The following is a 25,520-nucleotide window of genomic DNA, read 5'->3' as shown; positions in this document are numbered from 1 at the left end:
AAATGGGTTTCATTATCCCCTTTTATAGATGATGAAAGTAAAACAGAGGGCACCTGGGTGGCTCAGTCTGTTAAGCACCTGCGTTTGGCTGAGCTCATGATCCCAGGGTCCTGGGATCAAGCCCCATGTGTCTGACCCCCTGCTCAGTAGGGATCCTGCTTCTCTCTCTCCCCACTATGATGTTCTCTCTTGCACGCGCGCGTGCGCGCACGCTCTCTCTCAAATAAAAAAATTCTTTAAAAAAAGAAAAGAAGAGAAAAGAAAGCAGAGACAGACCAAATAACTTGAGCAAAGTTACCATAGCATCTAACCATAACTGGCTTAAGGACCTGTGTTATCTATGAAAAGAACACTTTCAGATATCAGAGTTTGTAAAATGACTGGTTCTCTTTTCTGTTGCCTTTAGCATTGATTGGGAAACAAGGAAGCCAGTGTAATCATAAGGACTTATGTGCCAGACAGGTAGAAACCACAGCCTTCTCCTGGATGGAAACTAGATATAAAAGGTCACCTGTCTTTATTCCAATTATATCAAATAATAGCTAGATGGATGCTCATTCTTCACTGTTTTTAGAAATCTTAAGGTCAAAGTTCATTGCAGCTGCTCACCTCCCTGGAAACTTCCTACTTTCTTTCAGGTAATTAATTTATAACACTTGACACTGGCCTTGCTGTCAACACATGCAAGCAAATCCTTCCTTCCCTATGTTTGCTGCAAAACGCCCTTTTTTCTTAGGATAAAAATGTCTTTTTGTCCATCATTGAGCTAGGGATGTCCAACCTTCTTAGAGACTGTGACTCCTTAGCATTTTTCTGGTTTTGTAACCACAACATTAAAGGAAATGAAAGCTACCTTCCAAGTTTATATAGACAGCCTTTAAGATAATTAGTAATGTAGTGAAGTGTAAGAAAATGAGAATGTCAACACTGGACCCACCCGACACAGTATGAAGCCATCATTCCCTTCACTCTGCACTTTTTACATACAAGGCACTGTGCTATGTTCTTCCGCTGCTTAGGCGCTAATCAGGGACTTGGACAAGAAACAACAGGGACAAATTACTGGCCCAGAGTGAAAACAAACAAATAAGTTTTGAAAATCACAGTAGAGATAGAAAGAAGACAGTACAAGCATTTCATGTGGTCCCACAGACTGGGAAGAATGAGGCAAGGATTCTAGCAGCAGGCATAGGAAGGTAAAGGAGGAAAGGACATGGCTACTGCGATGGTATGGTATGAGGACACAAGGAGGGGACATTCCTGAATCTAACTCTCCAAGTCCTCCGATTTGATGGTGTGGTGTCTAGCAAACACGGTAAGGTAGCCCGAATGCCTTTGTGCTCAGAAACACACCAATTCTAGTTCTTACTAATTGACTAACCTTGAGCAAGTCCGTAAGTCTCCCTGAGCCTTCGTTCTTTCATCTGTAAAAGGCAGATAATAATATATATCTGAGAGTTATTTTTATGCTTAAGTGAAATGACAGAAGTGCACGCACCAATGAATGCTGATTTCCTTTGCCCTCCTCTGTTTGACCAGAAAATAGATCTCTTGGCATAAAACATAAGGGTATTTTCTCTTTATTCCCCTTTCCTCTTCTAGCTTCGACTTTTACAATGAGATATGGAGACAGAATTTTGGAGTTGAAGGGAATCTTAATGAAAAATAACAATGTATTGGGGCAGAAGAACCTCCCATTTGAAGCCCAGAGCTAGAGACTTCTCAGTTCCAGGCAAGGTAATCCCAGACTCAGAATGGCAGGATGGGGTGTCATCGGTCCCAGCCCAGGCTCTCACTTCTAGTCCAGAGGCCACACAATCTCAGACCTTTCAACCTACTTAATGTCTCTGAGCCTCAGTTGCCTCCAAAAATACACAGGGTCACTGCAAGGATTAAATGAGGTGATACTTATAAAACAGTACAATCCACAATGGAGTTCAGTAGCGAATAACTATTACATTTTGATTTTCACAATTTAACAGACTAATAAATTGAAAGAAATCATGGCAGAATTCACATTTATTGAATGCCTCCAGTGAATAAGGTGCTGGGATAGGGACTCCAGCTTCTGGGTAGGCGTCAGTGTTCCTGTTTCCTGGCTGAGGAGACAGAGGCTCACCACAGTACCCTAACTTGCCTCAGGTCCCTGTCAGATTCTACAACTCGACACTGCCCCAGGTGCCAGAGCTGGGCAGAATCAAGTCAGGCTACCAGGAGGTCTCCCCATCAGTGCCACAATCCCCTTGGTACATTCTCAATTTCTAAAAGAGAAAAGCAAACAAACAAACCTGAGCCAATGAGTAGCTAAACTGAATTAATCCCACAAAAGATCAGATGCCAAATGTTCTGTAACTTTTCCATTCTTTGGGGTTTTTATTTCACCCACAGAGCAATTCCCAAAATTTGCAAAGAGCACAGTAGGTGGCTCTCTTTAATATTTCACGGGCAAGGCGACAGTGACTCACCAGATCCTACATCTGTGTCACCAGCAGAAGCCCTGACAAAGTTGAGCAACAAATGAAACTGTGCGTATGCTGGAGATAACCTTTATTTATTTATTTATTTATTTATTTTCTCTTCTGCCTCCTCCTCTGATTTTGTCCAGCCACATTCTGCTTTTCTAACCGTGCCAGGTAAGATGACGCTAACTGGATACCTTTTGGCAAACATATGCTTCCAAATGCCAAAAGCAAGGAACAAAAATGTTTCTCCCAGAACTGCATTTGCAAGCCTGTCTGCTTGCTGCAAAGCAGAGAAACCTGATGACCTATGGGGAGTCTCAACGGATAAATGGCCCCATTGCCTGGGCCAGAAACAGATCTGTTCGCTTTCCTACATAAGCCTGCAGCCATCAGTTTCCACAGGGAGGACTGAGGCTCCAGACCAGTGATCAGCACTGCCAACAAGCAGCGAGTGGTCTTTTTTGCAAATGCTACCTCTGCCTACTGCTCTCCATTCCATCCTGTACCCCCTGCATTAGCGAGAGAAGTGACGAACACAATGGTCACTCATGACATTTGTTGCACAACCTTCTTACTGCCCTATGAATTAGCACAAGGATGACAGAGAGAAGAAAACACTCAGAACAGGAAGAAATACGTAATATAATTCTGAACTTCATGTCTTCACAGTCCCCTTCCTCTTAGGAATGGAAGGTGCATTATTTAAAGGCAGGAGAGTAGGAACGTTGCCTTAGATATCAGGGCTTTTGAATTTGCTCTCCTAGGAGCTGACCCCCCCTAACCTCTACAGAGCACGCTTATGGACTGTTCCCTCAGCAAGGAAATTTCCTCTTGGGACAGAAAGGATCCCCTACACCAGCCCAATAAGGTCACCTTAACTGAGGTAAATTGTTAAAGAACTTGGAGCAGTGACGGGATGGGGTGTGACAGGGAAAAACCCTTAACTAGAAGTTACAAGGTGTAAGCTCTACTCCCAGGCCGAAACATAATAACCATGTGACTCTTAGCAGCCTCTCCTTTCTCTGAGTCTCATTCAGTCTCTTTTGAGACCAGCTAAGAAGAGATACCACTTAATGAGCAACTACTCACTACATAGATTTTACATTATTCCACTTAATTTTATCCTCACATGAATTCTCGGGGTAAGCATTTTCCTTTCCATTTTAGAATTGAGTAAAACAAAAGCCCTAAATGGTGAAAAAACTGCTCAGTATGACCTAGCTGCAAAGGAATTAGGGCTGAAATTTGAATTTGACCACAAAACCCAAGCTCCTTCCACCATTAATATGCCTCCCATGTCCTTCTCTCAGGGCTATTGCAAGTAGCAAGAAAGATAATATATATGGAATATGTTTTGGAAATTTTAAAGTTCTCTCTATCTATATGTATGAATTTTGTAACAAATAATCCGGATAAGGAGGAAAGATATAACTGGGTATCCTTTCTTTAAAGAGCCGGAACCAAAAAAATTACCTTCCAATCTCCCTTCCATCCCCTTGTTCTGACCTTATTTTTTAACATTTTCCTTTTGCCCACAGGCCCCTAGTTCTCAGGCACACGATCAGACGTATCCTGGCCCACTGATCACAATGCATGCACACAGAACAGGCTAATGGAAGCAAGAGATCCCATCTCCTGCAAACGCTTGGTGCAGGAGGTACCTACAGGGGCACGGCCAAGTTCTTCTCTTCCCTCAAGATGTATCACACCCCCTCCTATGCACTCATCAATACCCCACGCAAATGGAAGGAACTGGGAAGCAGGCAGCCAACTATAAATGCTGAACACTCAATTTGGGACTTAACGGCATAGCCAGGAGACACTAGTAAATAACTGTATAAAGTCAATCAGAATAAAATCAATTTTCATGAGCCTCGTGGGGATATATGAGGGGAGCTATTCATTTTAAAATAACAATAATTAGGGACGACTAGAGTAGGCATGTGTAGTATTTATGTTTAAATAAGGTATGTCTGTGTCCAGAGGGACTGAATTTAGCAACATCACGGCATAATCCCAAAGAAATACGTGAGAATTGTGTTGCTGTTTTCCTCTATTAAAGAAAACATAAAGTTGCTTGTCTGACCTAAGACAGCAGGAAAACAAGGATTAGCACAGTCTGTAACACAGAAGGAACTTCCAACTTCTCTTGTCTTCCTACTTCTCATCAAATTCAAGACCGTCTTTGCAAATAAAAGGTGCCTCAGACCTCACAGACTGAGGCTTGGCCTAAAAACGAGGGGGCTCGGCATCACTGAGAAACATTAATTTGATATTTCCAGCTCAAGCATCCATGATCAAAGTCACATGGAGACAGCACTCAGAAAACACTTTCTATAAAAGCTGTTCAAACTCCAAATAAGAAAAAGCCACAGCATTCCAGATTAAAAAAAAAAAAAGTCACTTTAAGGTAGTATGAAATCAGCGTTCTGAAAATCCACTGTCTCCAGGGTTAGTGTGTAACAATATTTACAATAGTGTCCATCGATCTCAAATTAACCAGCTGTCAGGCCAGGCACTGCGCTAGACGTACCATTTGAATCATCCCATTTCATCCTTCCAACTACCCTCAGGGCTCATTGTGATCTTTATCATCTCCCTGTTGCGGCCAGGGGCAAAATCTGAGTACCGAGATTAGATAACTTGCCCCACCAAGTTCACACAGCTAATAGTCGGCAGAGCTGGAATCAAAACCAGGTCTAAATACTCCTCCTCAGCTGGCAGCTAACCGGGGATCTGTGGAAAGGAGCAGCAGAAGCCCTCCCAGCGGCGGTGGATCTCGATTTCACCGCCCGAGGTGGAGGGAAGACAGACTGGGTACTGGTTCTTAAAGAAAACGGCAGAAGTTTGCTTTTCTGCTTGTGATTTTTCCCTTCAACTCAGTTTCCTTGTTGCCTCCCGGGCACTCAGAAGTGACGGGGGCCATGGCTCCATGAAGCTAGCTATTCCTAACCGAGGGGCATCCTATCCCCTACAGGACCACCAGCTTCCTCCCCGCGCTGGGAGACAGCTGTGAGTACCAACCCCAGTCATCCGCGCCCCGACGTCCCTCCCCTCGCCACCGCCTCCCCAGGAGCCAGCCAGACACCCTCGGCAGGGGTATCTTTCTGAGAAAGCAGGTCAGGGGAGGACGGAGCGAGGCTGCAAGCAGCCTTTCCCCAGGCTGTCACAGCTCCTGGCATGAGACAGGCTGGGACACACCGCCCTCTTCTATCCTCACCGCTCACAGCAGCGCTCTGGAGATACCCAGGCAGGGGTACGCCAGGGTAGATCCCTCAGAGGCTGGAACTGGGGTGCAGCAACGCGCAGCCGTCCCCAAACTGCGGTACCTCAATCTGCACAAAGCAAAAATGGGGCTCTGGACAGTTGGGTTCGAGTCCCGACCACAGCACTAACTAGCTGTGTGATCTATCCCCGCTGCTGCCTCGCTCTGTGCCTCAGTTTGTCCTTCTGGAAAATAAGAGGGTTGAACGAGACGATTTTCAGGAGTCCTTCCACCCTGAGATTCTGTGGGTAGGTGATTCCTCCGAGCCCTCACGACAGCGAGAGACTCACCTTTCTTGGGAAGCAGAGCGGGCGCAGAGAACCAGTGGGGACCGGCGGCAGGGTCGCCCGACACTGCTTCTTTCGGTGAGTCTGGCCAAAGCCGAGCCCAGGGACCCTGATCCGGCCAGTCTTCCCCCAATGAGCCTCTTACTTTCCGCCGCACTTTCTTTTTCCCCCTTTGGGGCTCCTCCCCCTGCGCGGCGCGATTGGTCGCCACTGCGCTGCCCGGGCCCCACCCGCCGCCCTGGCTCGCCAGCCCCCGGCGCTCCGAGCTTCGCGGAGCCCCGGTCGCGGGGCGGCACCGAGGGCAGCCCCGCCCGCGGCGAGGAGGAGCCGCTCTGGGCCTGCCTGCGAACCGACGCGAGGCTGCGCCTGGCCCGGTCTGCGCCCCGCCACCGCCTGGGCTGGCTTGAGCGCGCCGGCAGAGGAGAGGGTGGGTCCCGGTGATTGGCCCGCTGCCAGGCGCACTGGGAAGATACGCCCCCACTGTACACAGATTTGCACACAGGCGTTCATTGCAGGGTCCTGGTCTTCCAGGCGAGATGATGCCACCCTGCCTTTTCTCCCCGGCTCTGTGTACTTAGCTGTCCTGCTGCACCAAAGCAATGAATCAGTTCAGACTACAGGATGTGAGCGCGCTCACCATGTGCCAAGCACAGAGTGCGACAGGAAGAAACAGACTCAATTTTGGTGTTCCGGAGCTCTTGCTTCGCCACAAGTGACAGTCGTGGGACAAACAAATGGTCATGACAGCAGGACTGAATCTGTATTTTCCACGGGTGGATACCCAGTGCCTAGCACACTGCCTGGCACAAAATAGGCCCCCAGTACATGTGTATTGAAAGAATGAATGAATGAATAAATGAATCGTTATAGAAGGAAATAATCTGAAAAAAATGTTCCTTTCCTTTCGCTCATTCCCATTTCTCCAGATTTCTGCCAGAGACCTCAAGTGCTCTCTCCTATTCTAGATGGTCGTCTGCATAATCATCCTAACAGGGTTTGTAATGACTTTCATCGTTCTTTGTTCAAGAATCTTCTGTTGGTAGTCCCTTGTGATTTGTTTCTGACTGGCAGTGCCCTGTCGTCACCTGTCCCCATTTTTGACCCCTCCTCACAAAGGCTGTCTACCATGTAGACTTGTCTCTTCACACATGCCTTGCCCACCACCACCTCCTCTATTTTTTCCTTTCACCTTCAGAGTTAAGTAATTGAATATTATTAAATTATCCAAGACATCGAGATCCAGAGGAAGCAATTAAGCAAAGGAGAAAGGATATGAAAAAAGAAAAGGGGCTGAATGAACTAGCAGGTGGAGCTAGCAGGTGGCAGTCTCTATAACGATGGCCAGCAGTGCGAAACTCAGTGCCCCTGCCTTCAAGGAGCTTAAATCCCCAAGGCAAAATAATAGGATAATCAAAGCTGTGGAAATGTTCTTGCATTTACTGATATCACTTAGGGAAATTAATCCGAAGAAACGATTATTTGTCTCTGGATACCTGACACGTAGTACATGCTCACAATATGGTTACTGAACCCAAAAGCAAATAATCGAAAATAATTTTTTAAATTACCTGTGCAAAGCACAGATAAAATTGTTCCTTGGTTTATTATTCATTCGTTGAATATATTCAGGGCATGGACGTTTGTTCTTATATAATACACTTATCAAGCAATCATATGGACGCTTACATTGTACTAGGCACATTGCATATATCAGCTCATTCAAGGGTACTATTATGATGTGTAATTTATCAATGAGCTATAGAGAAGTTGTATCTTGCCCATGGCTACAAACCTACAAGTGGAGAACACAAGATAAGAACCAAGGCAGTAAATCTTCTTATTAGCTGCTCCACTATACGGTCTCATGTGCTTCCTAGAAGTCAAGACTGGGTGCCTGGGACATGTTGGGGGTTCAAAACTGAACCACATATAGTCCTGGATTTGGAAGGAATACTCATAGCTTAATGAGGATGACAGACATAGAGAAAAACAATCATTGTAATATCTATTATAGTTTGAAGATAACATAAATGGTTGGGAATGGAAAATGAGGAAATAACTAACGGTGTATATTCACACAATAAAATATCTGCTGTCAAATAAGGTATTACGAAAATATGTCTACAAACAAAAAAGGCTTATGATATAACTAATAACTTTGTGTAACAACTATGGAAATGTATGTCCAGTAATTGAAAGAAATGTGGAAAAGTGTTAATGTGTTGGGATTATGAGAGTATAGGCATAATTTTAAAATTTTCTTTAATGTCAAAATGTTATTATAACAATTAAGAAAAAATGTTTTCAAACTCACATACTAGGCATTCAGTGAACAATTGTCCCCTAAATGAATGAATGACTGAGACTACGATCTCACTGGTGTCAGCACCTAACAGTGTTGGGTGTGTAGAAGATGCTCAATACAATATTCTGAAGTGGACTGAAGTATTTGGAAATGCATGACACTCTCCTTCCCTCTGCTATTATCCCCCACCTCTTTTTTCAGATTATCTTTACTCATATGCCTCAGAATGTTGCTAGTCCCTTGAAACCAATCCAGTCAGTCTTGGCCCTAACACTTTAGAGTCAAGGTACCAAATGACCTCCTCCTAGCCAAATTCAGTAGCTAATTCTCAGTCTTCATCTTACTTGGCCTATCAGCAGCATTTCCCACAGTTGATCAGTTTCTCCTTCAAACTCCTTCTTACCTGACTTCTTGTTTTCCATTGATTCATCTGCTGCTCCTTTCCAGACTCTTTTCTTGGATCCTTCACGTCTTCATCATCTCTGAAGGTTAGAATGGCCCAGAGCCTATCCTTGATGTGCTTATGTTCCCTCCGTGGGAGATCACATCCAGACACGTAGCATTCTCAAACATTGGTGTGACAATGACCCACGAATTTAAATCTACAGTCTGAAACTCAGACTCTATTTACCCTGTTGCTTCCCTTATATATCTTCTTGGGTGTTTCATATATATATTTCAAACTTTACATATTAAGAAAAAAAAAAAACTATTTCCACCCCTCACCAAACCACCCCTTTCTCCCAGTTTCCCCAGTTTTGTAAGCAACACCATCTTCTACTCAGTTGCTCAGGCCAGAAAGTTGGATTCGCCATGGATCCCTGACTTTTTCTCAGAGCTCATCTGCAATCCAGCAGCAAATATGGTTTCCTCTACATTCAAAATACGGCTCAAATCTCACCACTACTTCTCTTCACCACAACCACCACAGCCCACATCACTGTCTTCTCTCCCTTCATTGGACCTCTGCTTAAACTCTTGCCTCCAAGGTCTTTTCTCACACTTCTGAGGGTCTTAGCAATGGAAATCAGAATAAATACAGGCTAGGCATTGAGGGCAAGGACCTTGGAGGCAGACCACCTGGGTTCAAGGTCAAAATCTGTAATGTATTAATATAATTGATCAATTTACTTAACTTCTTTGTGCCTCAGTTTCATCATCTGTAAAATTAACTAATAATATAATGTCTACATCAGAGAGTTGTAAAATTAAATGAATTCATTGGAAAAGAGACTGGCACACATGAAGTACTATATAAATATTAATTGTTATTTTTACTAGTAATAAAATGTCATCTTCTGCTCTCAAATATTCAATGAATTCTCATCATGATTAGAGAAATTTCCAGAGTGCTTACAGTAGCCACAAGGACCTTCATGATTTGGCACTGAATTACTTTTCCAGGTCTCTTACTGTGTGCTTCTCTCTGCTGCCTGCCCATGTTAACATGTTCTCATGCTGGGCCCTTTGCTCTTCCGGTTCCCTCTGCCTGGAATCCTCTTCCCCCTGGCCTGCTCCCTTACTTCATTCACATCCCTGCTCAGTTGTCACCTTCTCATGGAACTCTTTCCTGACAACCATATCAAATACTACTTTCACTCCTTATCTTAATTTTGTTATTTTTTTTTTAATTTGCCTTTAGGATGTTGCCCACACTGCAATGTAAGCTCCAGGAGGGAGATATGATATTTCCCTAACATATACACAGTAGTCTGGACATACTACTCATTTAATAAACATTTGCTAAACTATGAATCCAGTCCAAAACTCTCATGATTCAACTGAGACCCAAAGATATTAAGTGACCAATTCCTTGCCCCTTCCTTTGATTTACATTATTTTGCCAGAATAATTGGAAGAGAAGAAATAAAACAATAAATAGCTTTTCTTGGCTGGGTGCAAAGGAAAGAAAGTACAGAGCAGAGACATTTTACTTTAAGTTTTTGGATGGAAGGTAAAGAGCAGGACTGAGCCAAAAGGAAAAATGTGAACAATGAAACAATTAATGATGTCACCTTCTCTGTCCTTTTATGTTCCCCCTTTTTAGATTCCTTAGCCCTTTTCCCTTCAGTCCTCATCCAAGCCCAATAGCTGCTCTCTGGCTGTCCCCTTGCAAGGCTCAACCATGCCATTTCCCATTGCCTCTGCAGCGCCCTGTTTTCCAAGTCAGTGCTCCTTCTTGCTCCTTAGAGTCTCTGCCCCTGATGAAAGCCCCTCTCCCCTTGGTTTGGTTCATCTAGGTGTAGGTAGACAAGCAGGTTAAACATAGTTTTGTTAAGCTGAGACTACTAAGAGCTCAGCCTTATCTCACCAGTGGTATGTGCTCAGGTGCCCAAATAGTACTGAAAGTCAAGTGGTTTGGAAGAGGAAATTTGGCTGTGCAGAGGGAGACTTTCCTCATTCCTATCCCTCAACCAAGCAGGCTATGTGACGTGAAGCCCTGGAAGAAGAGAGGTGAAGGGGGGATTTCCTGGATCCCTTCCAGAACTCTCTTAGCCTAGGGGTAGAGGTGAGCCCCAGGATCAGGTAACTCCCTATGGAGGTGTCAAAGTTCAACACAGCTGGACATTAAATCCAAAGAAGATGGATTTTTCTGTGACTACTGACAGCTTGAAATATATAAATGCTTCAAATGTAAATTAAAAGGAAAAAAAAAAACAACTAAGCTTCATTCTGATTTGTGCAGAGGAAATTCAGGTGTTTCAAAAGAATGAGGGAGTAGGGATTGGCCAATGTGAATGCGATGAGGCCAGCTGTATCTGCTGGTCAGCAGTTATTGAAGTTAAGCTCCTGTCCTCCACGGAGACTGGTCTTCCTGATGATGACATTTCAGAGCGGTGGCTCTCAGGTCCTTGAGAAAGCGTCTTCAGTGTTGAGATACATATTCACAATTGTGAGTCCTTTTTAGTAAATGCTCTAAGAAAAGGAGGTCAGAAGCCTATCATCAGATGTTGGCTAAAACAGACAGGAAATTTTCCTGGCAGCCTTGAGCTTTCTCAGACAGGCATTTTAGTGGGAGGCTGGGGTCATCACAGGGGCACAGCCTTATGCTGCTAAAAGTCACGCTAGAGTTTGGTCCAGTCTCTTACTTAGCACAGGGGTTTGGATGGAGTTGTTATGTGCTAAGAATTCTGTTGTGCTCAGAGACTGCTAGATCTTCCACTAGATACCCATCGTCACAGAACCAGAAACCCCATTCTCCCAGTTGCTTCTCCTTTAAAGCTGGCTTCGCCTCCCTTGGAATGCTTGTTTTCATAGTCAGGCTCCTCCTGCACCATCCATCACAGGAGCATATCTAGATGAGTGACAGGGTGACGGGCAAAGACATGTTTTCCAAAAGACAGCCTGAGTCTTCTTGGCCTATGGCCTAAAGCTCCTGGAGACTGTTAGAAAAGACCTAATTTTCTCTCCCTGCTTTTCTCCTTCCAAACAGAAGCTTTGAAGTAAAGGTCAGGATTTTAATAAAGTCTTGGAGGATGGTTATTATGCAATGTTGACACTTCACTACAGCAGGAAATGTAAAGACAAGAACTTTGCATGCAGAAAGGAGAAACTTACCTTTATGGTGCTCACTTGGCCTTGTATGTAGTTAACAACACATTTACCAGCTTCCAGCCTCCAAAATCTAATCCAAATTGAAGGGATTCTCTTTATAGAAATATCATCACCTATATTATCCCATAAGCCAAACCACCTCAATATTCTTTAGAGCAGACTTAATCTTTGTGGTTCACCATCTGGAAGGTAACAACCAATCAGTGCCAGGTAAAGTCATGCTAATATTTGCTTGTCCCTACAGCACTATAAGAGGGCTGTGTCATTCAGCCTTCCTCTCCTGCTTCTTTATTTTCCCCACTATGCAGCAGCAGGAAAACTGAATGATCTCTTAGCAGACAGGCGCTTATATTATTCATCACCAGAGAAGGATTTTCAAATAGTCATCTGGGATTCAGAGACTTTGTATGGGATTTTTTCTCTGCCACCAGCATTAAGAAATTTGTTTTATCTTCTATTCATTCGTTTATTCAAACATGGGTTCAACATTTGCTCTGTGCAGGCCCTGTGGGGGATGCTGTGGTAGGGTAGGCATGGATCTTTCATTATAGAAGAAGACACAATGTCTACTTAGATTCTGCAGAGCAGGGTTGGAATAATATCTCTTCTTCAACGAACAACTCTTACATGGCATGGCCTTCCGACGTGCATTATTTCTAAACTTTACAATGGTTTTGAAAGATATACCTACTTTCCGTGTGGAGAAAATAAAGTCAGAGAAGCTTGCTTGCCTAAGGCCACACAGCTGGTTGGAGTTGAATCCAGTGGCAAGCCTCAGATTTAACACCTTCTGAAGGCCAGACTTCTCCATGCTACACTAAGGTCCATTAGAAAGTTCAAATAAAATATTTTTGGAGTATGCAGGAAGGAAAATTGCTTCTGTTTGGAGGGGATCAAGGAAGGAAACTGAGAAGGTGCCAGTAGGAGGGACTGGAAAGACAGGTGGAACTGAGATTCATGATGACGAGAAGGGAAGGGGTGAGCATCTATACAGGACAAGGGAACATTCATTTATTCATCCATCCAACTTCTATTCCATATATAAATAGAAGAACTGCAACATGAGGTGGGAAGTGCTTCTGGAAAGAGACAGCACAGCACAATGATCATGGAAGCCCAGAGGGAGAGGCTTGCACACGGCCCTGAGAGGTGGGAAAGGAGAGTGGGGTGAATCCTCTCACTGTCTATAGAACATGGGGGAAGTAGTGGGAGAAAGGGCTGGAAAACTGTACTTTAATTAGATATTGGAAGAAAGGGGGGAAGTCCTCTTGAAATGACCCATTAGAGAGCAAGAACTCTAACTTGCTGGGTTTACATCCCAGAATGATATAAAAAGTGTTTGAAAAAATGCGTGCATTACTGATGCCTACCGAGGGCCAGGTGCTCTCTACTCCTGGTGCTTTTTACAAGCATCATGTCATCTCCAAGACATAGGACATCTCCAGGAGATAGGTATTTATTTTAATCCTATTCGAGACATATGAAGAAATCGGTGAGGCCCAGTGAGGTAATTTGGCTTGCACAACATCACAGAGCTAAGAATATAGAAAGCCGGGGTTTAAGCTTTGACTCTACAACTTGGCATTTTTTCCCTCACTCTCTGTCCTGCTCTAAAAGCCAGGCTAAGGCAGTGCTGTCTTGTTAGCATTTTTGTTATTATTGTAGATAAATATTTTATGGAAGTGTAACATGAATATGTAAATTTGCACTCATCACATGTGTAGAGCATAATGAATTTTCACAAAGTAAACACAACCACATAACTAGTACTCAGATCAAGAAAATCCCATTACCACAGGTGACAGACTTTGACTTTCTATGATAGCCAGTATCTTCATTTCCGTTGCAGTAAAGTACTCCCCCCGAAAGTCTTTATTCATGCACACACGATTCATGGGAACTCATGAGTTATTGAGCAATAACCTCCCTAGAAAATGAGTGAGTCAGTCAACAGGGGCTCCTCTTGAGGGAGCACGTGCATTCCCTAAAGTCAGAGGTTGTCTTTATTAAGCACAGCATCAGAGGCATACCTTGGGATCGCTGGGCCTGGGGCAAATATGGCTCTGTCTAAATACCAACCAGGAAAAAGAAAAGCAACAATGAGACTTCTCTAATTTGGAAATTTATTCATAATTAGCATACTGGCTTATTGTATTCCTACAATTATAACCTGTGAAACTCATAGTTGTCAGAGAGTTAGCCCAGATATGGAGAAATCCTGCAAAATAGAAGGACGAGTGGATGCTTCAGAGAGGAAAGAGGCGTAATGGTACACTTAACTGGGGCAAGATGACCTGGGTTGCCATCTGGCTGTGACTGCTCATTCTCTGTGCCACCAGACACAGTCATGTCTACTTGCCGAGCTTCTGATTCTTTACCTTTAAAATGGTCATGAACTTGCTTTTTAATTTTGTCTTAGTGGGTTTTTTGGTATGGTTCGTTTTGTCTTTAATAATTAGAGACGCCCAGTCCTTAGGCTGACCTGTGGGTTGTGGGCATAGAGTGAAATTAATCACCTCACTCCAGAGTGATTCTAATAATTGAAATTTGATTAGAGAATGACTGGATTTGCTGGTCATATATTAGTGCATATATTAGATCATGTTTTAGTTCAAACATAAATTTAGAAAAGTTCACAAATAGTCATTTAATCTAACTCCAAAGCTGTATATTTAAAATGTATTTATCTGAGAAAATGACCCCAGGGTTTTTATCACAATAGATAATTAAGGGTAATTAAGATAATTAAGTGCAAAATACATTTAATAAAATTTGCACATTTGTCACGGTTGAGTATCACATAAAGTCCGCAGGAAGAAAGACCAATTAAGAGATTATTTGACTGTTTTTGCATATGCTTATTAATCTCAAATGAACTATCATATTGTTTACTTATCTGTTTTGATATTTAGAAAGGTTATCATGTGAAAACGAAGATGAAAATAATTCAGAGATTAAAACAACTAGTGCACATAAAACCCTGTATTGTACCCCACAGAAAATGCACAATAAACTTAAAAAGATAGATTTTGCCTATGAAAACTGAGCAACCATATACATTCACACTCACACTATGGAATACAAGACGACTTCCAGCTGGGAAATCAGGGAAGATTCATGGAGAGAGTATTTGAGATCCGTCTTAAAAGAGGGACTGGACTTATTTCACTCAGCATAGTCAAGCAGAGAGAGTCAATTATCATATGGTTTCACTTATTTGTGGAGCATAACAAATAACATGGAGGACAAGGGGAGTTAGAGAAGAGAAGGAAGTTGGGGGAAATTGGAAGGGGAGGTGAACCATGAGAGACTATGGACTCTGAAAAACAACCTGAGGGTCTTGAAGGGGTGGGGGGGTGGGAGGTTGGGGGAACCAGGTGGTGGGTATTTGGGAGGGCACGTATTGCATGGAGCACTGGGTGTGGTGCAAAAACAATGAATACTGTTATGCTTAAAACAAAAAAAAAAAATTAAAAAAAGATGGACTGGATTTGTCGAGAAAGGAGGGAGGTGGGAGGCACTTAGGCAGTAAACACAGCAGGGACAGAGGCAGGGTGGTGTGAATGTTCGCAACAGGGAGAAAAGAAAGAAATGGCACTTGTTTCTTGAGGTTAGTCTCTATCACTGGGAGTAGGTAAAAATAAGTTAAGAAAGGCTAGTTGGAAACTCATCATGGCAGACTTAGCTATATTAAAGCATCGTCTTTGGAAACCTTGGGAAGCCCTTCAAAGTTGACAAGTAAGGGAATGAGTTGCTTCAGGTCACACAGATGATAGGAGTTAGAAGGGTCAGCTAATTCAGATTGTCTGAGCTGAAGTCAGAAGATCATTCTCATTGTCCCCAACTACCGGAGAGGTGTCAGTAGAGTCATGGAAGAATACCCATCCCAAATACCCCACACTTAAAGACTCGAAGACTTTTCTGTAGCAATCTAAGTGTTGGGAGGTGGGTTCCATAAAAGTGAAAGACAAAAATAACATTTGTAATGACTTTCCCTCTGGTACCTTCAAGGCTCTCCAGGGTAGAGAGCCCCAGTTACTTATCCACGTAGATCAGTTGCATGCAGCAGGTTAGCAACAGGAAGCACAGAAAGGCATTGCATTAGAAACTGCAGAGGGAATGTAATATTGACCGAATGCAATTACCCAAGTTGGAATTTGGCCAAGGTCTCAGGATTTAATATCACCACTCATCCTGGGTCCTTGTAAAGACCCTCTGTGGTCAGAGACCTTAATTTTATTGTTCTGTAAAATTCATGGGATAGCATTTCTCAGCCTTCCTCCCACCCCCAAATCAGGACCCTACTTTCTTTTCTTGGCCACAGTGCTTCCAATATGCCTTTGATTGCTGCTGCTGACACCAAGACACTTTTATTGCCCCTGAAGGCCATTTTATTTATTGGTGCTATGTTTCTAAAAGATGCATTTCCTTCCACCAATATGTTCAGGTGGCTACATAATAACATAGGCTGACATTTTGGTCACCACTCAAGAGAGACTCAGATTGTATAAATTCCACAGCTCTACATGTCAATTGTGAGGTACCTTGAAAAATTTTTGTACAGGTTGAACTTGCTTTAAAAAAAATCATAGAAAATATACAATTGTAGAAAATATAGTAGAAAGTAAAATCTAGTATCACATTTTAAAAGTCAAGGAGCTTGGGGCACCTGGATGGCTCAGTGGGTTAGGCCTCTGCCTTTGGCTCGGGTCATGATCCCAGGGTCCTGGGATCGAGCCCTGCATCATGCTCTCTGCTCAGCGGGGACCTTGCTTCCCCCTCCCCTCTCTGTCTGCCTCTCTGCCTACTTGTGATCTCTGTCTGTCAAATAAATAAATAAATAATCCAAAAAAAAGTGAAGGAGCTTTAATTATTATGCATACATACACACACAATTTTTGTTAGTGAAAACTAAAACATAACTAAAATTGAGATATATGTATAGAGTTAATATTGCTGAATATTTGAAAAGTCATGTGACAAATATCACATCCCAGTAGTTAAATAGACAAATATGTAACCGAACTATTAATAAATAAGGAAACATAGTTCTAAACATATTTGGAACAGTATTGAACTTCAGTAGTTATCAAAGGAATGCAAATGTAAACAATAAAGAACATTTTTACACTTGTTATTGAAAAAGACTTAAAACTAATTTTGCTAATGAAATTTTGGGATTACTGGTACACTGTTATATTCTCATGATGCTAAAGTTAATAGCCACAGCTCTTTGAAGAAGTAATTTGGCAATTAAATTCAAGATCTTAAAAATGTTATGTTCTTTGAGTCAGAAATTTCAATCCTGGAAATTTGCCTAAAGAAATAATTCAAAGAGGAAACTGTATCCACATAGATATTGATTAGAAAATGCAATATTAAGCTAAGGTTAATACCTAGAATACATAAAGAACTTCTACAACTCAATAACAACAACAACAACAACAACAACAAAAATAGCTCAACTAAAAAATGGCTAAAGACTTACATAGACATTTTTTCGAAGAAGTTATACAAATGGCCAGCAATCACATGAGAACATGTTCAACATCACTCATCAGCAGATAAATATAAATGAAAGCCACAATGAAAATACCATCACATAGAATAACAAAATAAAACAAAAACAGAAAAGAAAAGAAAAGAAAAAGGAAAGAGCAGATGTTGGCAAAGATACAGAAAAATTGGAATCCTTGTACACTCTTGGTGGAATGTAAAATGGTTCAGCTTCCATGGAAAACAGTGTAATTACTCCAAAAATTTTTTAAAAATAGAATTACTATTTGATCCCATAAATTCCACTTTTGGGTATATACCAAAAAAATTGAAAGCAAGGTCTCAGATAGGTATTTGTAAACCTCTCTTAATAGCAGCATTATTCACAACAGTCAAAAGGTAGAAGCAACCCGAGCGTTCATTGACTGACAAGTGGATAAACTAAAGGTGGTATATACATTCAATCCAATATCATTCACTCTGAAAAAAGAAGGACATCCTGATACATGCACAATGTGAATGAATCTTGAAGACATTATGCTAAGTGAAGTAAGCCATCACAAAAAGACAAATGCTATATGATTCTCACTTACATGAGGCACCTAGAGTAGTCAAATTCACAGAGACAGACAATAAAATGATGGTTACCAAGGGTTAGGAGTATGGAGAAAGGGGAGTTATTGTCTAATGAGTATAGATTTTTGGTCTTGCCATAGAAAGTATAGGTTTCTGAAGAAAAAAAAAAAGAAAATGTTTCTGGATGTTGGTTACATAAGATCATGAATGTACTTACTACTAAACTGTACACTTAAAAGTGGTTAGGATGGTATATTTAATATTATGTGTATTTCAGCAAAAATTTTTAAAAAATAATGGCAACCTGATATTTAGGAAGTAAGAAAATTATAGTCCATATTGACAGGTTATGTGATAGAGTATGATATAATCCTTAGATGTTATAATTATAAATAATCTAAAAAATCTTATGATATTTAAATTTGAAAACAATTCAAAACTCATATTTATAGACATGCAATCAAATATAAAAATGAAAATAAGTGAAGCATTAAGATGTGTAGGACTGTATATGTATAAACTTTGTGATATTTTATTTATACTATTCTACAATAATATTTGTGAAAGAATAAATTGATACTACTCCAAAAACAGGGTTTTAATATCATTTCTTTTATGGGAAAGAATAAAAAATAAATGTTCTTTATTAAGTTTTTTAAATTTTAATTGCAGTATAGTTAACATACAGGTGTACAATACAGTGATTCAGTGATTCTAAACCTCACTCAGTGCTTATCATGATAAGTGTACTTTTGGGGTGCCTGGGTGGCTCAGTTGGTTAAGTGGCTGCCTCCAGTTTAGGTCATGATCCTGGGTTCCTGGGATTGGGCCCAGCATTGGGAAATCCCTGCTCAGCAGAGAGTCTGCTTCTTCCTCTCCTCTTTCTCCCTCTGCATCCCCCTCTCGTACTCTTTCTATCTCAAATACATTAAAAAAATCTTTTAAGAGAATGTTATCAATGGAAAGGGCATGGATTTAAATCCTATCACAAAGCTCACTCTTGCTTATTGTGGTTTTTCCAGTAACCTCGCCATAAGTGGCCTCTCTGCCTCCACTCTATTTTTGTCTTTAGCTAAACATGGCATTTAAGCTGGTGGTTCAGGCTATCTTGAGGAGTTACTCCCAAATATACATGAGGTATACATGTTAATAAACTTTTTTTATTAAAAAAATGATAAGTGTACCCTTAAGCTCCTTCACCTAGAGAAACAAATGTTCTTCTTCCCCATGGAAAAGTGCACACATAAGTAACTTCCACATAGAGAAGCCTTTTTAGAAAGAGAAATCAAAAGATGTATTTAGTCTGGGATAAGAGCAGTGCATAAACTGGAATTTGAACCATGAACTACAGAAAATCACAAGGATACAAAGAAACTTAGAGTATTATTGAATGGTTTATGTTTTAGCAGATATAATTTGTGATTCTTTTTTAATATTATTATTATTGTTTTATTGAATTTTTTTTCTTTTAGATGTTTGGTATTATGAGATTAGTAAGCTTACTTTGTTTTTGTTCATATCTAATGCTGCAAAAACAATTTGCTATTGAATTATATCTCCAATTTTGTAATGCACATCAACAGAAAAACATAATTTGGTAAATATTCTTTATAATAAGTACTTTTTAAAGGATACTTTAAAATGTTAGCTTTAAGTGTTTATTCATTCAATAAATATACATTTTTTCACAAAATAATTTATAACATATTTAAAATTCACAAACATGTCGGATGTTTCTAGAGGTTATTTAACATGCCACGTTTTTTTGTAACTGTAAAAATGAGGTAAGAGCCTTTATTTCCTTTGTGATAGTCAACTATTCTGTGAACCTAAGTGAAATCATTGAAACCACCATCCATAAAACAGTTAAGACTTAAATGAAGAGTTCATTATGAAGCAGAACCCTGGAAAAAAGAGATAGAAGGAAAGATAGTGCTGAGCTATATGTCCCCAAAATGTGGCTCTGTGAGCACATGAAAGTGGGAGCATATTAAAAACAATAGAGTAAGGGACACTCACAACAGGCCCCACAAAACTTGACTGGTCCTTCCTACTAGTTGCCCAAGACCCAGCTTGGGCTGTTGTTCAACTTTCTGACTGATTGATGATGGATTTTTGAATGATATGTGACTTCTCTATACCTGGACATTAAAAAACCTTTATCTCAAAAGGTAAGTTACTGGTGAGGATGAAAAGGGATTATGCATTTGAATTGCCTACCAGGTGTTTAGTACATTACTCGTGAACAGAAAATGGAAGTTTCCGCCCCCACTCCTTGACTTAAAATGAATTTCTAATTTGTCTCTTGTTCCAAGGAACTACAGGTACCATAAAAGAACCATGGCTGATACTAATTCTCATTCTCCCCAAAGTCCAACACAATTCTTCCCATGTGATAGGTATTTGATATACATTTATTGATTAACACAAGCATTCAATAAACACTTTTTGCTGGATCAACATTGCAGCTGGAAACATATGGTTTTAAAATGCTTTCCCGATTTATTATAAGGAGTCCAAAGTACCAAACAAAGAGTAACTGGGGAGCCAGCTCCTACCTTACTGTTTAAAAAGAGGGAAAGAGCCTTACTGGAATTGCTGTATAATTACAGTTTTTATGTTTATGCACTTCAGTGTACCGTATAGGGCATTAACCTCTATAACCTGATCCTCAAAACAATATGTAAGAAACCTAAGAAGCAGTAATTATTATTCCCATTTTAGTGTGAGGCTCAAATTGGGTGATGTGACTTGCAAATATATAAAAATTGTCAGCAAAGGGACCTGAATCCAGATCGGCCACCCCGTGTTCTCGTTACGGCACTGCTTTGGTTTACACAGTACAAGATGTGTTCCAACACAAACCCTCATACGGCCTTGCAGACCTGACCTTATAATTTGCCTATCTCCATGTCCCACAGAACTAGTCAGTTTCTTCATCATCTGGCTTCACAGTATTCTGAGTCTACACCTAGTCCTATATTGTGATTTATTGAGAATAGTTGACGTCCCCTTGAGAAAGACACAAAAAAGATGATTTTTATTAAAATTATTTTAACCATCATTATTATTTCATATGGACTGCTCCAGCAATGTTTTTCATACTCTGTTTTTATCAATCATTACCTTTAACATTTTCTGCCTTACCTTTGAAGACCCACAACTCAGAGCTAAGGTTTTGAAAAGTATCTTAGCGTAAAATGAGTGGGTAAAATTGTCTAGTCTGCAAACTAATTAGGTGAAATTGGCATCTCGAGAGGGAGACTGCCAGCACCTTTCCCAGGCATTGCTGATGGCAGCTGTCTGTCATGAGCCCAAGTGCCATGTGATTTGTCTTCACAAGCCAGTGTTGCTGATATAATAACCTGATATCTGGTCACTTAAGAAGCTCTGGTGTATTAGGGAATATTAAATACTGTGGCTGCCTTTACCACTGCATTGGCATGTCTTAATCTAAGATATGGGACAAAAAATTCAACTGATTGACAGCACAATTCAGGGATACAGAAACCACATGCTATAATATACGTGTCCTTCATATTAGCCTTGCTTCCCTTCTCAGACCTGCAGCCAATAAATCATTGTTTACCACGCATCCACTACTTACAAAGAACTGTGCAAGGATTATGGGGAAGAATATTCTAAATCTGAACCAGTCTCTGTTCTCAACAAATTTTTAGAATCTCATAAGGGGTGAGACTAAACAAACAGGGACACCTTGGTGGCTCAGTGGGTTAAGTGTCTGCCTTTGGCCCAGGTCATGATCTCAGGGTTCTGGGATCAAGTTCTGCATCGGGCTCCTTGCTCAGCAGGGAGCCTGCTTCTCCCTCTGCCTGCTGCTTCCGCTGCTTTAACTTCTCTCTCTCTCTCTCTCTGACAAATAAATAAATAAAAAGTAAACAAACAGATACCACAGAAAGAAGATGGGAGCTATAGACAGTTACAGAGTGCAAAACAGTTTAGAAAAAAATAAAAATTAAAGAAATCACCCCAATTTCTTCTATCTGTCAAATTGTCTCCTCCATGTATATTCCTTCATTTTAAACAATTCTGCTAAAATCTAAGATCGCACATTCTCACTTTGTATCCTATGTTGGTTCTTCCTAGGTTAATCTCCATCCAAAAAATTAAGGTCTCTTTTTGCCCCTGCTATTCCTACTCTTGGTTTTAGTGAGAAATAGATTAGTTCTGCTCATTAAGTGATTTTAAATACTATGTTTTATTTTCTGCTAATAGAAGTCTTAGCATCCATATAGCTAAAATTTCAAAGGAGATAGGAAAGAGGGATTATCCAATTGTCTGGACTCAAGCACACGACTTCCTACTTGGGATCATCTCTTACAAAGGACAGTGAGGGAGAGACAACATATGACAGCAAGACATGCATACTACTACGAAAAATTTTAAAGGTCAGACTGCAAGTGACCTGCTCTTATATATGAATTTCACAGTGACTAAAGAACAAATGTTCTGAAGAGATTAGCTGGATAAAATGACTATTATAAACTCACCATTTATGTATTCAGGACAAATGGAGCAGCCCAAGAGCATTTTTTTCTGAATTTCTTTGAGATATGACAGAGAAAATTAATTTGAGACTAGAGAATAGGAAGGGAGAGTTATAAATTTGGAATTTGACAAATAAGGTATGCTTATACAATGTGCCAAGACTGAAATAAAAAATGAACTTATGAGAAAATCCCAAGTCCTTGTGAAGAAGTCTCTTTTCTTAAGAAAAATTTTTTTCCAGTCAGTCCTTTTTCTATTTTTTTCTTTTCATCTTTTTGTTGTTATTCTTGTTTTTTCTGTCTCTAAAATCTTGAGCCATAATCAGATCATCATCACTGTCATCATCATGGAAAAAATACATTAAAAGTGAGTGTGCATTTTTTCCTGAGTTGTATACAAGCTAGCACGTAACCACTAAGTTCCATTTTAAGCTTTAGGCCTCAAGGTGGAGGGGAGGGTTATGGAACCTACAAAAATTAAATAATAGCATTTATATATATGTATATTTATATATAAATTTATATATATATATATGATATGTATAGAGGGCAACTATAAATTTATAGTGCTGATTTTTCTTATGCATGTATACACCAGTGCCCACGCACACAGCCCACACAGCCCAGGCAGTACTCTTACTATATATATGTGTGTGTACACACAAACACACATGCACAATACTTTATATAGCACTTTGTCCATCTGTTTAAGAAGTTTCCATACATTCCCTTCAACAGAGTTAAATGTGCACATGTGTTTCCGATTTAAGATCAGGTGAATCGATCTCTTTATTTCGACCCCGAGCATGGTATGTTGTGCCCCAAAACACAGTCAGCAGTTAGTAAATATTGTTTGAACTAAACTGGATTGAACAGTGAAAGCTGCAACTAATGAATTAAATCAGTGCAACATCGATAGGATGGGTATCACAGGCACAGTGAGACTTGGCTTCAAACTATAATCAGAATAGTTCAAGTCCTGGGGAGTGGAAGTATTATGGTGCAGTAAAGAGGACATACCTAGACACAGAAGTCACAGAATCTGGGTGTGAGTCTCAGCTCTGCTACTGAAGAGCCATGTGACCGGGAACAATTTAACATCTCCTAATAGTACACACCTGCTGAAGCATGAGACAGCAAATTAAATAACAAGCTGTCTACAGGCAACTTGTACCTGCTCAGTACTTGCTACCAGTTGCACGCTTTCTCCTCTTCTGTTCTAAGTTTCAGCTGTTTAATATTTGGAAGTAAGAACTTTGTCTTTCCTGGCATTTAAATATGCACTCCCTCTCCTACTTAAAGGAAAGTTAAATGCATAAAAATACAAGACCTTTGAATTAGTTCAGTTATACTTTCCACTATGTGATGCAGCCAGCATGTATCTTCCAATGGAAAAGGTAACCAACTGTGACCATCCACTTTTACCCAGGTATGTTAATCTCAGTGAGCCCTCCTGCTTAGGCACTAATGAGGTGGCATGGCAGTTAGGAGAATGAAGGCAAGACTGCAGGGACTGTGACCATGGACAGATCATTTCTCCATCCTCTGAGCCGCAATTCCTCTATCTTTAAATGAGTTAGTTACACCATATCTCAGGGTCATCCTGAGTTTGGTGATAGTGCATTCAGAAAAAGACTCTTGTTTATTTGAAGTCATAAGAAACAACAGAAATACAAGTGGGAAAAAAGGAGAGTTATTTGACCCCATCAGAGAATGGATTCTTTTTTTTTTTCTTTTAATTTCTTCTGTCCCACAATTGTTCAGATTTTTCAGCCAACTCTCCATGACTAAAAATGTAATCTTTGATTATACTTGCTTTGTAATTTGAACAATTCCTTCAAACAATGACAGTTCATCTTTTTCTCATAATCTCTCTTTCTGCAACCCATCCTCTGTGACTGCTTACTGAGAGCTTCCTGTGTGTCAGCTGCCCTGGTGCTATGGGCCCCGCACAAAATAAGACATGGTCCCTGTTGCCAACTGAGAGACAGAAAGAGAGACAAGACAAGTGAGGGAGAATAAATAAGTTCTCTAATTAGGGCAGAAGAGGTAGGGAGTTTTGAGGGGAGAGTGGTTAATTCTGACTAAAGAAAGCAATGCTTAGTAATTAAAAATAAATGAATTGCAAATTTCCATACACCCTGCTTGAGATGACTTTTGCTTAAAATATAATAATATTTGAGAATGATGCAAATTTAGGCCGGCAATCCTGCTCATGGAAGGTTTTCTGACGAAGTGCTAGATCCCACCTTCCCTGGTAAGAAAACAGTCAGATATGCGGAGGGGATTCTGACCCAAAGAGCCCTATTTATCAGTCACGCTTCTAATTCATTCCTTGAGTCACTCATTCATTAAAAAAAAAAATTATGAAGGAAATCCTCTATGCCAGGTACTGACTGGATTTAGGGATATAGAAATAATTGAACTGACAAAGATTCACCACTGCTTCTTGGAGGAATGGCTGATTCTAGGACTGGGACAGGAAATATTCAAGATGAGCCTAGAGCACCTCTTAATACCAGAAAGTAGAATGTGCTTAAAAAAAAAAAAAAAAATGATGGTAATACATCTGATGGGCACAAGAGTGACTGAAAGAGTTCCCACTGGCCAGAGCTGGGACAATTTGAAAAATAAGTAAATAAATAAATAAATAAATAAAGTAGGATTGGAATCTAACCTAAAGTATAAAATAAAATATCCTCGTTAATACTTATAAAAGTAAATGATAATTTATTAAATTGGTGAGAAGAGACAATTCTCCCATGCAGAAGAATCCCAAATAATTTACAAGACACTTTGCCTCCTAGGAGTTGGCGTGTAACCGCTCCTCCTTAAATATGGACTGAATGTAGTGACTTCCTTCCAAAGATTACAATATGGAAGAGTGGGTAGAAGGAAAATAACAGTACACTGGAGAAGCCTGACAAACCTATGTCAGTCAGGTGATCAAGGGCAGCACATAAATCATGGTGGTAGTAGGCACTCTCTATATGTAATGAAAATGGCACTTTACTTCTGTGACCTCCTGTCCAAAATTCATAACATCAGTCTAATCATGAGAATAAC

General features: G+C 40.5%; 1 protein-coding gene across 1 annotated transcript in view; it reads right to left on the bottom strand.

The window, feature by feature from the left end:
- The window catches only part of IL1RAP (interleukin 1 receptor accessory protein), a 122,344-nt gene extending 116,173 nt beyond the window's left edge, over nt 1-6,171 (bottom strand). The window contains exon 1 of the mRNA XM_047732952.1: nt 6,018-6,171. The gene's annotated coding sequence lies outside the window, so the exon portion shown is untranslated. The remainder of the gene's footprint in view (nt 1-6,017) is intronic.
- Between the last annotated feature and the right edge of the window lie 19,349 nt (nt 6,172-25,520).

The sequence above is a fragment of the Lutra lutra genome, chromosome 1 (assembly GCF_902655055.1).
Source record: "Lutra lutra chromosome 1, mLutLut1.2, whole genome shotgun sequence".
In the NCBI taxonomy this organism is placed as follows: domain Eukaryota; kingdom Metazoa; phylum Chordata; class Mammalia; order Carnivora; family Mustelidae; genus Lutra; species Lutra lutra.
Note: the sequence above shows the minus strand (reverse complement) of the source record. Positions and strands in the feature narration are given on the sequence as shown.